This window comes from Agelaius tricolor, unplaced genomic scaffold, assembly GCF_023055355.1.
Source record: "Agelaius tricolor isolate 1412-34295 unplaced genomic scaffold, bAgeTri1.0.p SCAF_41, whole genome shotgun sequence".
Classification (NCBI taxonomy): Eukaryota; Metazoa; Chordata; class Aves; order Passeriformes; family Icteridae; genus Agelaius; species Agelaius tricolor.
The window spans coordinates 3,602,167-3,615,327 of record NW_027269301.1 but is presented as its reverse complement, the minus strand read 5'-3'; positions in this window follow the sequence as shown (position 1 = coordinate 3,615,327).

The window sequence follows — 13,161 nt, the reverse complement described above, 5'->3', positions numbered from 1 at the left end:
GGAAATTTCACTTCTGGTTTATGTCATAGATTCAGCCAGATGATCAACAAGCATTAGTTTTATGAGGTACCAGCGTAGTCTTTCACTCTTGCAGATCCCCAAAAGCTTAACCATCCAGCAGCTTCTTCCTTGCAACAAGTGCCACAGCCAAAAGCCAGGCCTGGCCGTCACCTTCTCCTCGCAGCCTACAAACTCTGCCAAACGTACCGGTGATTCTCACTTTCCTTCTCAGCTACATGGACAAGCACATCCTCTCCATGTCTCCGAGTCCTTAGTGAAACCAAACAGCGGTTCACCTTCAAACAGCTCAGTGTGCCAGGACAGAAAGATTTCACTGGCCTGTCCCCTTGCTTTTTCCTTGCAGCCTTTTATTTTCAGAGCACACACCGAGGCATTGCACTTTGCTTCTCAGCTGAGTGCATTGCCATATTGCTGGAGTCCCACACGTCCATCTCCTTCTCGCACTAACTGCTTCTGTTGAAACATGCTGATGTGATGTGCCTTCCTGCTCAGCTATTCACACAGTCACACTCTATGTCCTGCTTGCAGTCTGAATCTAAAAGGAGACGTTTCTGACTATGTCTCACACACACAGATGTACCAGGATGAAAAGGTTGCTTGGACCTTGCCACTTACGTTCAAAAACATCCATTCACTCCACAATCAAGAGACACCTTTCTTTGCTTTACATCCTGCAAACTTCACTCACACACACACACACACACACACACACACACACACAGACACGAGAGCTACGCACTTTCTTTCTTTCTTTCTTTCTTAGCTGCACACACTCACCTATTTCCCACCTTGACCTCTCTACCACTTCTTCTTCGGCCTTGCTGTGCATGGACATTTCCTGTTAAGATACCCATTGTGTTGCCTATCCCTCCCCCACATTGCCTTGCCTTTCCTACCCAATCTTGCATTTCCTTGTCATTGCTGACAATTCCTTTCTTTTCCCTTGCCTTCCTGACCCATGCATGTCCTTCCCTTGCCCTTCATAGCAACCCAGTGCCTTGTATTGACTTGCTCACCTATCCTTCTTTTCCTTCCCATTTGTCCAGCTCCAATCTTTCATTTCCTTCTCCTTCTCGGACTCTTATTGCCTTGTCTCCCTCTCTTTTGTGTTGCCTGGCAAAGCCACCACTTGTCTGGCCTTGTCCTTGAACCCCTTCCTTGCCTTGCATTACCTTGCTCACCAGTCCCCCACCTGGAATTCACCACCTCTCTTTTTGTGGAATCTCTTCAACATGCATTGCCCTGCCTGCTTCTCCTAGGATTCTCCAGGCTTCCACTGGCTATTTTTTCTCAAGGCCCAGCGTTTCAGGAGCTTGTGAGAAGAAGCCTGGAGGAGGCCACGTGCAAGCACACCTATCTGTCCTGACAGCTTTCTTCTGACATCTATGCTTCCATGTCTTGAATTTTGGACACAAAGTTCATCTTTCACCCTTGGGCTTCAGGGGCAGAATGACAGTTCTTTTGCATACAAAGGAAAGCAGGCAACCCAAGTGTCTTAGGTGCAGATTAGACATGACCCATGCAAGATCAAGGCTGGACAGAGCGGTCCGTCCGGGCCGCTTTTGTGTACCAGCAATCTTTGAATGGACCTGCCTCTTGCCTTGCATTGGGCAACCAACCAGTTTCCTTGCCATGCCCTGCTCATTCTCCATTGCTTTGCATTCCCTTGCATACCCATGCCTCACATTTGACCTGCCTGCAGTTTTCCTACAGGGCTTGGCCTTGCCTAGCCCTTCCGGTTACCATTACCTCCTATGCCCAGCCTTGCCTCTAACTTCTGGCACTTGTCTCACCTACCACTCCATTTGCTTTCCCCTCACGGCTTCAGTCTTGCCAACCTGTCCCTTGACTTGCCTACAATTGCCTACACTTGCTTTGCATTGCCTTACCTGCATGGAAGGCAAGGCAAAGAGGGGTAGACAAGGCAAAGCAAAGCCAGGAAGTTATTGGAAGGGCTAGGCAAGGCAGACATAGGCAAGCAAGCAAAGCTAGGGTAGGGAAGGCTAGGAAAACTAGGCATGGTACTGGAGGCAAGGCAAAGCCAAGTGACTTGGAGTGCCTTTCCTTGCTTGGGAAGTAAAAGATATGGTGGCAATGTTGGTAGGGCTGATGATAAGGTATCGTGGGAAGGTATAGTACAGCAAGACATTTCTGTCCTGGTCCTTTCTGTGTAGGAGCCATTGTTGGACAGAGTCAGTACCGGACGTGGTATGCAACTTTTGCTCGGTAAGTTCCTGAAGGAGAACAGCAATGCTTTCTCATGGGAAGGAAAGAACTTAGCCCCAGTGTTGGAGGTGCAGATAAGAAGCTGTGTCGTGCAGCTTAAGGGCGGCAGCAACTTTCTATGCTGGCATATTTGGTTTGGAAGCACTGACTCAATTTGTACAATCATGGAGTCGGTATCCATCTTTGGAAGGCAGTCTCCTTCCTGCAAGAATCCATTTGGCATGTGTTTTCCACTTTCTCAAGGCAGCCTTCTTGAAATTCTGCCAGCACACTTCTTTTGGACAAGGTAAAGAGCTGCGCTGGGTCTTGGTGTGCAGCCTAGCTAGTGCCCCGCACGGGTAATGCCCAATAACAGTGGTCTGACACCTTTGTAGAGGATCAGGCCCTGGATGCTTTGGATTTTGGAGGAGGGGATGCCATTTCTTTTGAGATGGGCTTCTAGTTCCTCCTCCCTTTGGCAAAGTTTGGGTGGCCACTTTGGGTGGTCTCAGTGAATTGAAAGGCTTTTCCCAATAGGCAGTTCTCTGGGTTCGAGTTGTTGAACTGTCAGTGGCAATGCAGAGGCCAGGCCAGGCCTCTGCAGGACAGGTTTTTGTCCCTTGTAGCTTTAGGGACTGTGTGAGCAGTCCCTGGTGCCATCCCATTTGGATCCTGACTCTGAGAGATTGAAGGCTTACCGTGGTACCTAGAGCTGAGAAGGAAAGTGGCGATAGCAGGGTGCACATTTATAGTTTGATGGGTGCAATTGAAATTGTAGGCAGCAAAGAGCTTTCTCCACCAACAGTTTTGCGAGCTCGGCCAACATTTTCAAGTTTGTTACCAGGCTCTGTGAGAGAGAAAAAGTTTGTTAGGGCAGAAGATCTGGTGTCGGCCTTTGAGTGTGGGGCAAAGAAGAGTATCCACTTGGAAGGGGAAGATCAGTGACATCTTTTTGTCCTGACACAGTTGATTGGAGAGCAGGGACGTTTCTGACTTGGCTGGGTCCTGGGGGTAGGTTGTGAGCTGGGCTCGGTGCGTGTCCTGGTTTTGTGAGTTGACAATGCTGTGGTGTGGTTATTTAGAAGAGCGCTGACAGTGCCCAGGAAAAAGACAAGCACTTTTCTAGCCCAGCCCCGTTCGTGTGGGAGCAGTGGAGGGACAAGAGCTCCGCTGTGGATCCTGGCTCTCGGGTACTGACAGAATGGGATCCTGCATGTAGCCCAGAAGGAAGAAGAATTGTCGTGAACGGCGGGAGAAATGCGACACACCATATGCGTGAATGGCAAATCCCGAAGTTTATTGAAAACTCACACATATTTATATTGGTGTTAATGAAGCTTATACATATTGCAAAAGCTGAGTTCATTATTGGTTAAAGCACACTTGGATCAACCACACCTACTTCTATCTTCTAATAATTATTTTGCTTCTATGTTTGCATTCTTCCAGCTTCTCTACCTAAGATATCTACATTTTCTGGCAAGCGATTTTCTCCCCCGTCTTCCCGTTTCAGAGAAGGTCACTGTGACCTTTGTCAGTGATTGGACACTGGTTGCTTAGTTCCCAGCTTGTATCCCCTATCCTTAGCCATCGGTATCACATCGAAATGTCCTTTCTCAGCTAACCAATTATCCAAAAAGCTCTCTACAAAGCATCATTTCATTGTTGGCTGCACAGTTTAGAAGCTTCAAAATAAAAGGCAATTGCAGCATGGCCTCTTCATTTTAGAAAGTTTTCTGGGCCATCAGCTGCTCAACATGTAACTTGCACCCACTGAACTGCATTCAGCTTCCTGGAGATATGCACTTTCCCTCAAGATCTAGGTACCATCTTGCACTCGAACGCTTGAAGATCCCAAACCGCTTCAAAATGTCCAGCGGCTGCTCTCAAAGAAAAAGTCCTACAACAAAAAGGCAGTGCTGGCCATAACGGTCCCTTTGCAGTCTGTCAACCAAACGAAACATACTAGCGATTCTCACGTACTTTCTCAATGATATATATACGTGCATCAGCACATTCTCTCAAAGTGACAGAGACTATCGCTACAGCCAAGCGTTTTCAGCTGCACTTCTGACTGACAGATGTGCCAGGACAGAAGGCATTTGCCAACCTACCCTCTTTCCTGTGCAACCTGACATTGGCAGCGCAAATATTTTCACATTCTTTCATTGTGGCCATGTCCAAAGCAGCTAAAGATCGCACAGGTGGAAGTGTCAAGACAGAAGATGTTCTCAAAGTAACTCCTTTTTTTTCTAAAGAGCTTTTAAACTGCGCACAATGCTTTGTATCTTCTTTCCCACATAGACCTGCCCTCACTTTTTCACACTCACATCTTTGTTGCAAACATCCAGCAGCTGTTTGCGTAGAAAAAGGCTCTAGAAATAAAAGCGAGACTTGGGCTGCACCTTCTGCCTGCCCTGTGTAAGCCACATCAAGCTCACCAGTGCGCTCTGTCCTTCCCTTTTCCGCTGCAACTACCATTGTGTTCTCTGGATCTCGGAACCTAAAGGTAGGCACATTTGTTTCCACAGAAGGGCCATAGGTAGCGGCACAAATAGCTCTCACTGAACTTTAATCCTTACCACTGCCACCATGAGTTTGGTTGGTAGGCCAGTAGGAGTCATGCTCCTTTTACAGCTGGTATGCGGCAGCCACCAGCCCAGTGCTCTTCGACTCTTGTAACCAATCCTGCTTTTACTCTCCCGGAGGGGATTAGGCATCTGTTTCTCACACAGATCATTGTGGCAGCAGCCAACGGCTCTAGTGCACTGCTTCTGCCAAAAGACCAGGGGCCAGGCACTTACCTTCTCAGCACTACGTAGCCCCGTATTCTGCGTCTCTTGTCGTCCAGATCATACCGCAAAGCGTTTCACAGAGAAAAAATGTGCCAGGACAACAAGCTTGGCTGAAGTGTACCCCTGAAACTGGTGGAAGTTTGTATTTGCACCACATTCAAGGGGCAGTCCTCTTTCCTATACAACCTGCAAACTGCTGTCTGTTCCCAGTGCCCTCTGCCCACTCCTTCTTACCTTGAAGTACCATGCCAAAGAGGGCTCTGTGCCGAGGTCTCAGAAGAAGAGGGAAGCATATGTGTTTGTAAAGTGGACTGTCTGTTAGTCACTTCCCTCTTCAAAGCAGCGTGTTCCATGCCAAGCAGACAACAAAGCAACAAAAGATGAGTGTGACTCTGCATTCAAATCCTGCAATGTTCCCAGAAGTGAATTTCTCTCTTCTATAGGACTGACTTGTATGAAGTGGCGTGGTTGTTTCCTTCCATTAGAAGGGAAACTCATCTAGCCAGGCTTCATCACCCCCTGCATCTTTTGGGGTAGTTCTTGGAAGAAAATAGATAGCAACTTTTCCACTCCACATGATTCATGTTTCATTCTCTTCCTTCTGTACTTCAGGGAACAAGCTATCAATTCCCTACTCTTTCTATGAAAAGGCATGAAGCTATTAATTAAATTCCCATAGATATAATAAGGAATCAAAGTCTTTTATGCCTGAAGGGCAGGCCCTTATGGTATGAAAAGTATGGATTGTCAAGGGTGGAAGAAGATCTGTATGAAAAGGGAGAAAGCCCAGAAGCATGCAGGGATTTTCAGGTATGAAAGGGAAAACGACATTAAATTGTCAAGGGAAAGAAATTGAAAGAGGCAGGAGGGAGAAGGGAGGCAGAGGAGGCAAATGCTGCCTTTGAGGCAGCTAACACAAGGACCGTCGGCCTCATGAGCAAACAAAAAAACCAAATGAAACTTCACAGCAATCTCATCCACAACTTAGTGGACAAATGTGCAAACCCATTTCTTCATTTATTATGTGTCTAATATATAGAGAGATGTTCTTCATTCTGACAGAATTTTCAGGGAGCAAGCTAGTGTAAGGCACCTGGAACCAATGGTGTATTGGAAATGGCCAACATGCAGAACACGCTCCATCCTGAACGCTACCACAGCAGAATCACAGGATCATAGAATGGCCGGGGTAGACAAAGACCTTAAAGGCCATCTAGTTCTCTGACATGGGCGGGGACACCTTTTACTTGCTCAGGTTGCTCAGAGCCCCATCCAGCCTGGCCTTGAACACCAGGTTGGGGTGTCCATAACTTCTCCAGGCTCTCTGTGCCAGTGCTTCACCACCCTCACAGGGAAGAATTTCTTCTGAGTATCTAATTTCAACCTGCCCTCTTTCATTTTGAAGCCATTGCCCATTGTCCTGTCTCCAGAGTTGCTAATGAAGAGTCCCTCTCCTGCTTCCCTTCAGATATTGGAAGGTGTTGTGAGGTCTCCATGCAACCTTCTCTTCACCAGGCTAAACAGCCCTCATTCTCTCAGCCTGTGTGTCATGGCTTGACACTGGGACAATGCCAGTGCCCCCATGAGTATACTCTCTCCCTGGTTTCTGCTGTGAGATGTGACCAGGAATAAGCAAAGCAGGCTCCCACTTAGGAAAAAAAAAAATTATTAACTAAACTCCAAGGGAAAGGAAAAGAAAAAAAAAAAAGAAACACACAAGGAAAATGAAAACTTCACAAATACATCTCCTCCTCCTCCTCCCCAAATTCCCAATACAATACATCCCCCAAATCATCGACTCTCGGTCCAGCACCACCCTTCAGAATACTCAATCCTCAGTTCATCAAGAGGAGAAGGAGTCCTTCTTGTGCCAATGGTGACCTCTTCCTTTCATGTCCACTGCTCTCACCACTGAACACAGACCAGAGCTGCTTCTAGGGTCGACTTTTAAGGATGCTTCGTCCCACTGCAAAAAGGCACAGTCTCAACTTTGGGACATCTGTCCCCCCCATATTTTTCACCCCCTGGGGCCGAGGGGTACCCACACCAAACCCTCTTGGTCCTGAGGCATTGCCTCCTCCTAGAATGCAGTCCCTGTATCACAAGGAAACATGGCTCTGTCCATGGCTACACACAAAGAGTCCAGCATAAGCTACTCCATCATCTCTTCCACCTGCGTTCTTCTCTATTTCTCTCGTGGCCCATTTCCTCGTATCTCCTCTATATCTCTCTTCTCATTCAACTCCAGGAGGATTAGCATTTTTCCATCATCCAAGAAAAGGGTTAAAAATCTGAGGCTCTGTCTGTCCAGAACTCCCATGGCTGCCCTGCCAGGCACCTTCTTGCACTCCCCTCTTCTCCTTCTCGCCCGGCCAAGAACAGGCACCAGCTCTCTCTCTATCTCTCCTGGGGCGGGGTGGGGATGGCTGCCCGATGCCTCTCAGTGCTCCTCCACCCTTCCATCCTGCAGGGGCCTTCACCTCCCTTCTGGCCAGGGACCCAGCCTACCTCACCCAGCCGGGGGGCTTCCCCTGCCCCGCCCAGCCCGCAGCCAGGCAGGGGAGATCTGAACCTTTCCCTGACCGGAACCCAAGAGAGCCTCCCAGGGGAGAGCCCTGCTTTTAACCCTGTTTTCTCAGAGGCACATCCAATGTCCCAATGGCCACATTAGGTGCCAATATTAAAATCTGAACATCCATTGGCCTCACCACAGCATCCCAGAAAACACATTTCCTGTCAAACCACCACACTGTGGGATATGCTCTTGTCCTGAATACTGAACTGCAGTATTGTCTGATGATTTTTTGAATCCTTTGAAGGCATTTTGAATTCTTTTTCAGCCTTAAATTAGACTAAATAGCTTTGATTTGTGGGTATTGAGCAACAGAAATCACTGCCCTGGCTTGCCTTTTTTACAGCTCCTTTCCGTGGGAGACTCGCTGCAAACGTCACAGCTGGTGAGACAGTGGGCACACCATCATTCTGAAAGAGCTTTGCACAGTAAACATAGAGGAGGATTAAATATTGAAATGCAGATGACAGGAGCTGCCCAATGGACTCTGCTGGTGGAAATCAAATACTAGTCTAGTCTTTTGAATGCAAATAATTCCTCCCAATGAGGCCAGACAGGCTTGTTTGCCTTTGAATCTGAGCATGTGGACAGTAGTGGATGGTCTACAGGTTGAAAACAGTGTAGATACTTCTCCTTTTTTTCAATAGTGGCTCAGAAACTGAAAAGGCAGCTACAAAATGGTAAATACATCCCTACAGATTCAAAAATGGTTGTTCTTAATTTGCATCTCCACCATAACAACAAATTGTTAGAACTAAAATACAGATGGGAATTTTATAGCTTCTCAGAAATGAAGCAGGAATTGGCCAATAGGCCTTAGCAGTAGCTACAAGTTTTTCAGCATGAGGCATCTCAAAAGTATTTTAACCGTACAGAACTTTTCTGTACTTTTGGCCTTTTATCTCAAGGATGCATAAAAAAAAAAAAAGGAAAAAAACCCCAAGAAAAATAAAAAAGGACAAACCCTATCAAATATATATATATATATATATTACATGACTAAGATAATAGACACAATCAGTAACATATATAGAAACAGAACCCATGGTTTTTAACTTTCAACCTTGTCTTCTCAACACACTCTCGAAAATGGAATTGTTTCCCTATCTGCCTTGAAACATTTTGGAGCAAAAAACACTCTAAGGTCCTGATAGGTGTTTTGGTCAAAAATCCCTTCTTCTGCTTTTCTGTCCAGAAGCAGAGTAATGGAGGGGAAAGCTGGTAGCTGGCCAAAGGAGGTAGGAAGAGTAATCATCATCCACAACACTGGGGCTAAAGAAATTTCCACAGAAAATTACCTGCCTTATTACTTGCTCATGTGGTGGGTTGAAAGCTCAGAATCTGTTTCCATGTTTCCCATCCCTCGAATGTTCTATTTCACAGAATTCGAGCCCCTCAAACATCAGTCCTGCCAGAACAGCCCGCCTCCTGCTGTCATAGGGGATCTGCTGATGCCCACTGACTCTTACCAGTCTAGTGCTCGTCACTGTTGCAGATCAAGAACTACTGAATAGTTCTGATTAATGCTCTTAGAGTGGTTGAAAACAAGGAAAGAATGACTAGACATTTGTATGATCAAATCCCCTGATGGAATAAAAACATGCCAGGACAACAAGCTTAATAAATGTATTCATTGTCATAAGAAGGGAGATGAAGGGTCCAAAAGATTACTTGCATACTTACTGTTCTAAATCCCTTGTTATCTGGTAAATTGCAAGGGATGCCCGGCTTTCACCAAAATGCAAATCAGATTAAAATGTGAAGCCTTACACTTTACTGGATATAAAACTTCATCATCCATTTTTAAATCTTAGAGATTGCGATGTTGTCCTGGTTTAGGGCAAATTTGGAGGAGAATTTCCAAATTAGGGCCCCTCCCCGCAACTGGTTCGGGAAGGATTCCTCAGAGAGAAGTGGAACGAACCTGTTTATTTAATAGGCACAGCACCCCCCAGCACGCAAAAGGAACAATTCCGGATGACACCGCTCTGAAAAAGATGACAAATTCAGAAAGTCTCTCTTGGGGGGGTGCTCACTCTCTTCTCAGTCCCTCCAGAGCTGGGCCAGCTGCTGCAGGCCACAAGGTGCAAACTCTCGGTGTTTCCCAGGTCCCAGTCCGGAGCAGGTTCAAAATGGTCAGTAAAAGGAAAGGAGAAATGGTCCAGGAAGAAATTTGGACAGTTTAGCTAAACTAGCTAATGAGCAAAAGCAAGCAGAAGCGAAGCAAGCAAGAGTGAGAGAGAGCAAAGCGAAAAGCAAAAGCAGGAAAAGCAAAAGCTGCAGTCGCTGTGTCCCGCCAGGCTGATAAGAAAACCAAAACAAAACATTCCCTCTTCAGAGCCAGTCTTAAAGGTACAGAACATAATATCCAACATTCACAGAACACGTGAATGGGGATACATGCATCATAACGTCACCCTAGGACAGATGTATTTCCTATTAATACCTTAATATTAATAAGGTTTAGAGCTGGAATTCAGAGGGAAAAGAAAGCTATTTTGAATTCATTCTATTCAATCATCTTGTCTGGACTGTCTCTTCCTGCTTTTCACTTCTGAAACTCTGTATGAAAGGCATAGAGTTCTGGATTAATTCTTTTCAACAGTTTCCCCTGTTATTCTTCTTTCAAGGCAAACCTGAAAAATCCACACTTTCTTTCCCAACCACTTCTAAAATTCCATTGAGAAGCAAAAAAAAACCCCATCAAACAACTAAATCTCTGCTCCAATTTGTAGGAAAAAACCCCATGCCATTAACTGCTTTCCTAACACTTTCTTTCTCTTGTATTAATATGGCAACCTTTTCTTGCTTTTATAGATTAGAACCAAATTCTTAAAGCTATAAGGAAACACAGGTTTACTGTAGCTGATTCTGAGATACAGTAGTCCAGCAAGGAGTTCAGACCTCAAAAGAAGAGTCTGTACAACAAGATTCAGCACAACGTTGAGACATATTAGCTATTGTTCAAGAAAAGCCGCCAAAATGAAACTGCTTAGACTTCTATACTATCATGGGTGCCTGCTTCCAGAACCTGACCTAAGTTGCTGGAAACTAGCTGCAATATGACTGCAAACAATGCTGCGAATGTAGGACATTGTTATTCTTCTCTTCCATTGAAAACCACAAGTGGAGTTGCGTCATTTTCTTAAAAATTCTCTATTTCCTTCCAAACTGGTAAAATGATGATAAATAAAGTGTTCTGTTCATACAGTTTAAATCTAATAATGTTCAAAATGAAAAACAAAAAAAAATTCATTCAGATATGGTCTGCAATAATACAGCCGAGAGAAGATGAACCAGTCTGGCCTACAAAATAAAGTGAAGCAGAATTTGGGAATTTGGAACACCTTACGATGTAATATTTAAAGAAAAAAAAGAAATAAAATGTAACCTACCCAAACTCAATCAGTGATGCACCGACAGAGAAAAAAGAACTCATTACTACTAATATTTCTTTCATTCTCAGACAAGAAGTTAAATTATCCTCTTGAATGCACGGAAGATTGTTGCGAAAGACAGCAGCCTTCTTCTTTACAACATATTCTTCAGAACTCCAGGAGACACATCATTAGAGCTATGAGGCTCTTTCTCTCTGTAAAACTTCCAGAGCATAGCCACTATTATATTCCTTTAGAGATCCTCACCACCCTGGGCGACTGGTGGATAGTCTACAGCTCCAGTACATCAGCCAGACGCTCTGCCTTATTTAGCATGGCTACTGCAGCAAGGACATCATCTCCACTGGCTTTCTATCCAAAATATATGCAAGGCACAACAAAGAATATACCCAAAACACTGAGCACAGCCTATGGCCTTCAAAACAAAAATCTCACGATGGCAATACAGGATCTTCTGATCCAAACCATCAGGAAACATTTCTTTAGAGGCGAAAAAAGCTCCTGTTGATTGTACAAAAAATAGTGATGTAAACCAGAGTTGCATGACCCAATATTTCTATTGAACTGGAACTATTTTGATCAATATTATGGATCCATTTCTTTTCAGGGCATTTGGTAAAAAATGTAAAGTATAGTTTAAAAGGAATTATTGGATGCGTACTAAGTACTAGGGATTAGAGGTGTTGGTTTTGCATGGCTTGGTTTTTGGTGGGGAGGGAAGAAGCCAGCCACAGAAGTGAATCTTTTGTGAAAAGCTCCTAGAAGCTTCCTCCATGCCTGGCAAAGTGAATCCCTGCTTGGCACTAAGAACAGACATGCTGCTAAGCCAATTAGACAAGCAGTAATATATTTAAGAAGGAAATCAAAACTGCGGCCAGTTAACTTTTAAGTTTGCTAATTTTTTGGTTGGCACCTCTTCTGGTTTGAAAGCAAAACCAGCAAGAGATGCTGTCGCTGTTGCAGTGTGTGTTTTTGATTGTAATGCAGTTTGAGTAGTCAGTTTGATAATACTTCCTGCTTTGTGCTGTTGGAGCATATTTTATTATTAAGGAATTGTTCCTTTCCCCCCCTGCTGTTAGTTTTTGCCCTAGTTGTCCATCTCCCCAAAGACCTGCCCTTTTCTTCCCTTTTCCTCCTCCCACTGAATGTCAATCCCTCCCCAAGCCTGCCCCTTTCTCTAGAAACTTCCCTATCAATTTTATACTCTTCAAAACCCCATTGGTTTGTTTAAGTTATTCTCCTCCCCTGTAGTCCCCTATTGGTTTAAACATTGTATTCCCCGCCTTGTGGTCCACCCCCAGTTGCTCCCAGTGTGTTCAAGATTGTATCCTCCTCTGGGACCTCTCCCCATTTCTAAGTTGATGTATGCATTTGGGTCAGTGTCTTTGTGTCCCTGACCCTCCAGGGAAGAAACTCCTTTGGAAAACATGCAGAAGACCTCTCCCTGTTCCTTGTCCCCGCCCTCGGCGCAGTCCTATCCCCAATGCAGTCCACCTGTGCCATAGAGCAGCTGTGCCCTACAGCTGCACCCTGGATTCGCCAGCTTTCTGGGGGCAGCCCACTCTGGCTGTTGGTGTCAGGAGCTAGTCGGTCTGAAGAAATCCAGCATGGCAGCAAGACTCCAAGTCAGAAATACAATTTATTAGGAAAAGGGGAAAAACCAAATACATGCAATAATACAAAAGAAAAACCACGGACAGAATACAACCTGTCACCCTGCTAGTTAGGGTGGTGGCAGCAGTCCGGATGAAATGGCCTTGTTGAAGTGGTGATCCTGTAGAAACCATCTGGTAGCTCTTGTCCTCTGAAGACCCAGTGGGTGAGGGTGGCCGTTCCTCTAGGAAGCCAGTGGAAAGACTGCTTGTGGTGTCCCAAAACTCAGATTATATCCAGCTGGGGATGCTTAGCTCCTGCCCCCTGGGCAGAGCATCTTGCAATGGGCTCAAATTGTTCTGAGTCATGCGGTGGTTCCTTGATTAGCCTTTAAACAGAAATGGCTCCTGGAGGGAGTCATCTCTGAATCATGTGGCAAGACATGGATGGCCCCGTTAAGAGATAAGGAGATAAGGAAAAAAACGATGCCCCTCCCGGTTTCAGCAGCTCTTGAGGTTGGGAGCAGAAAACATTTTTATATTGTAGCCTAGGACAATACAGGATGAATGCTTTTGCA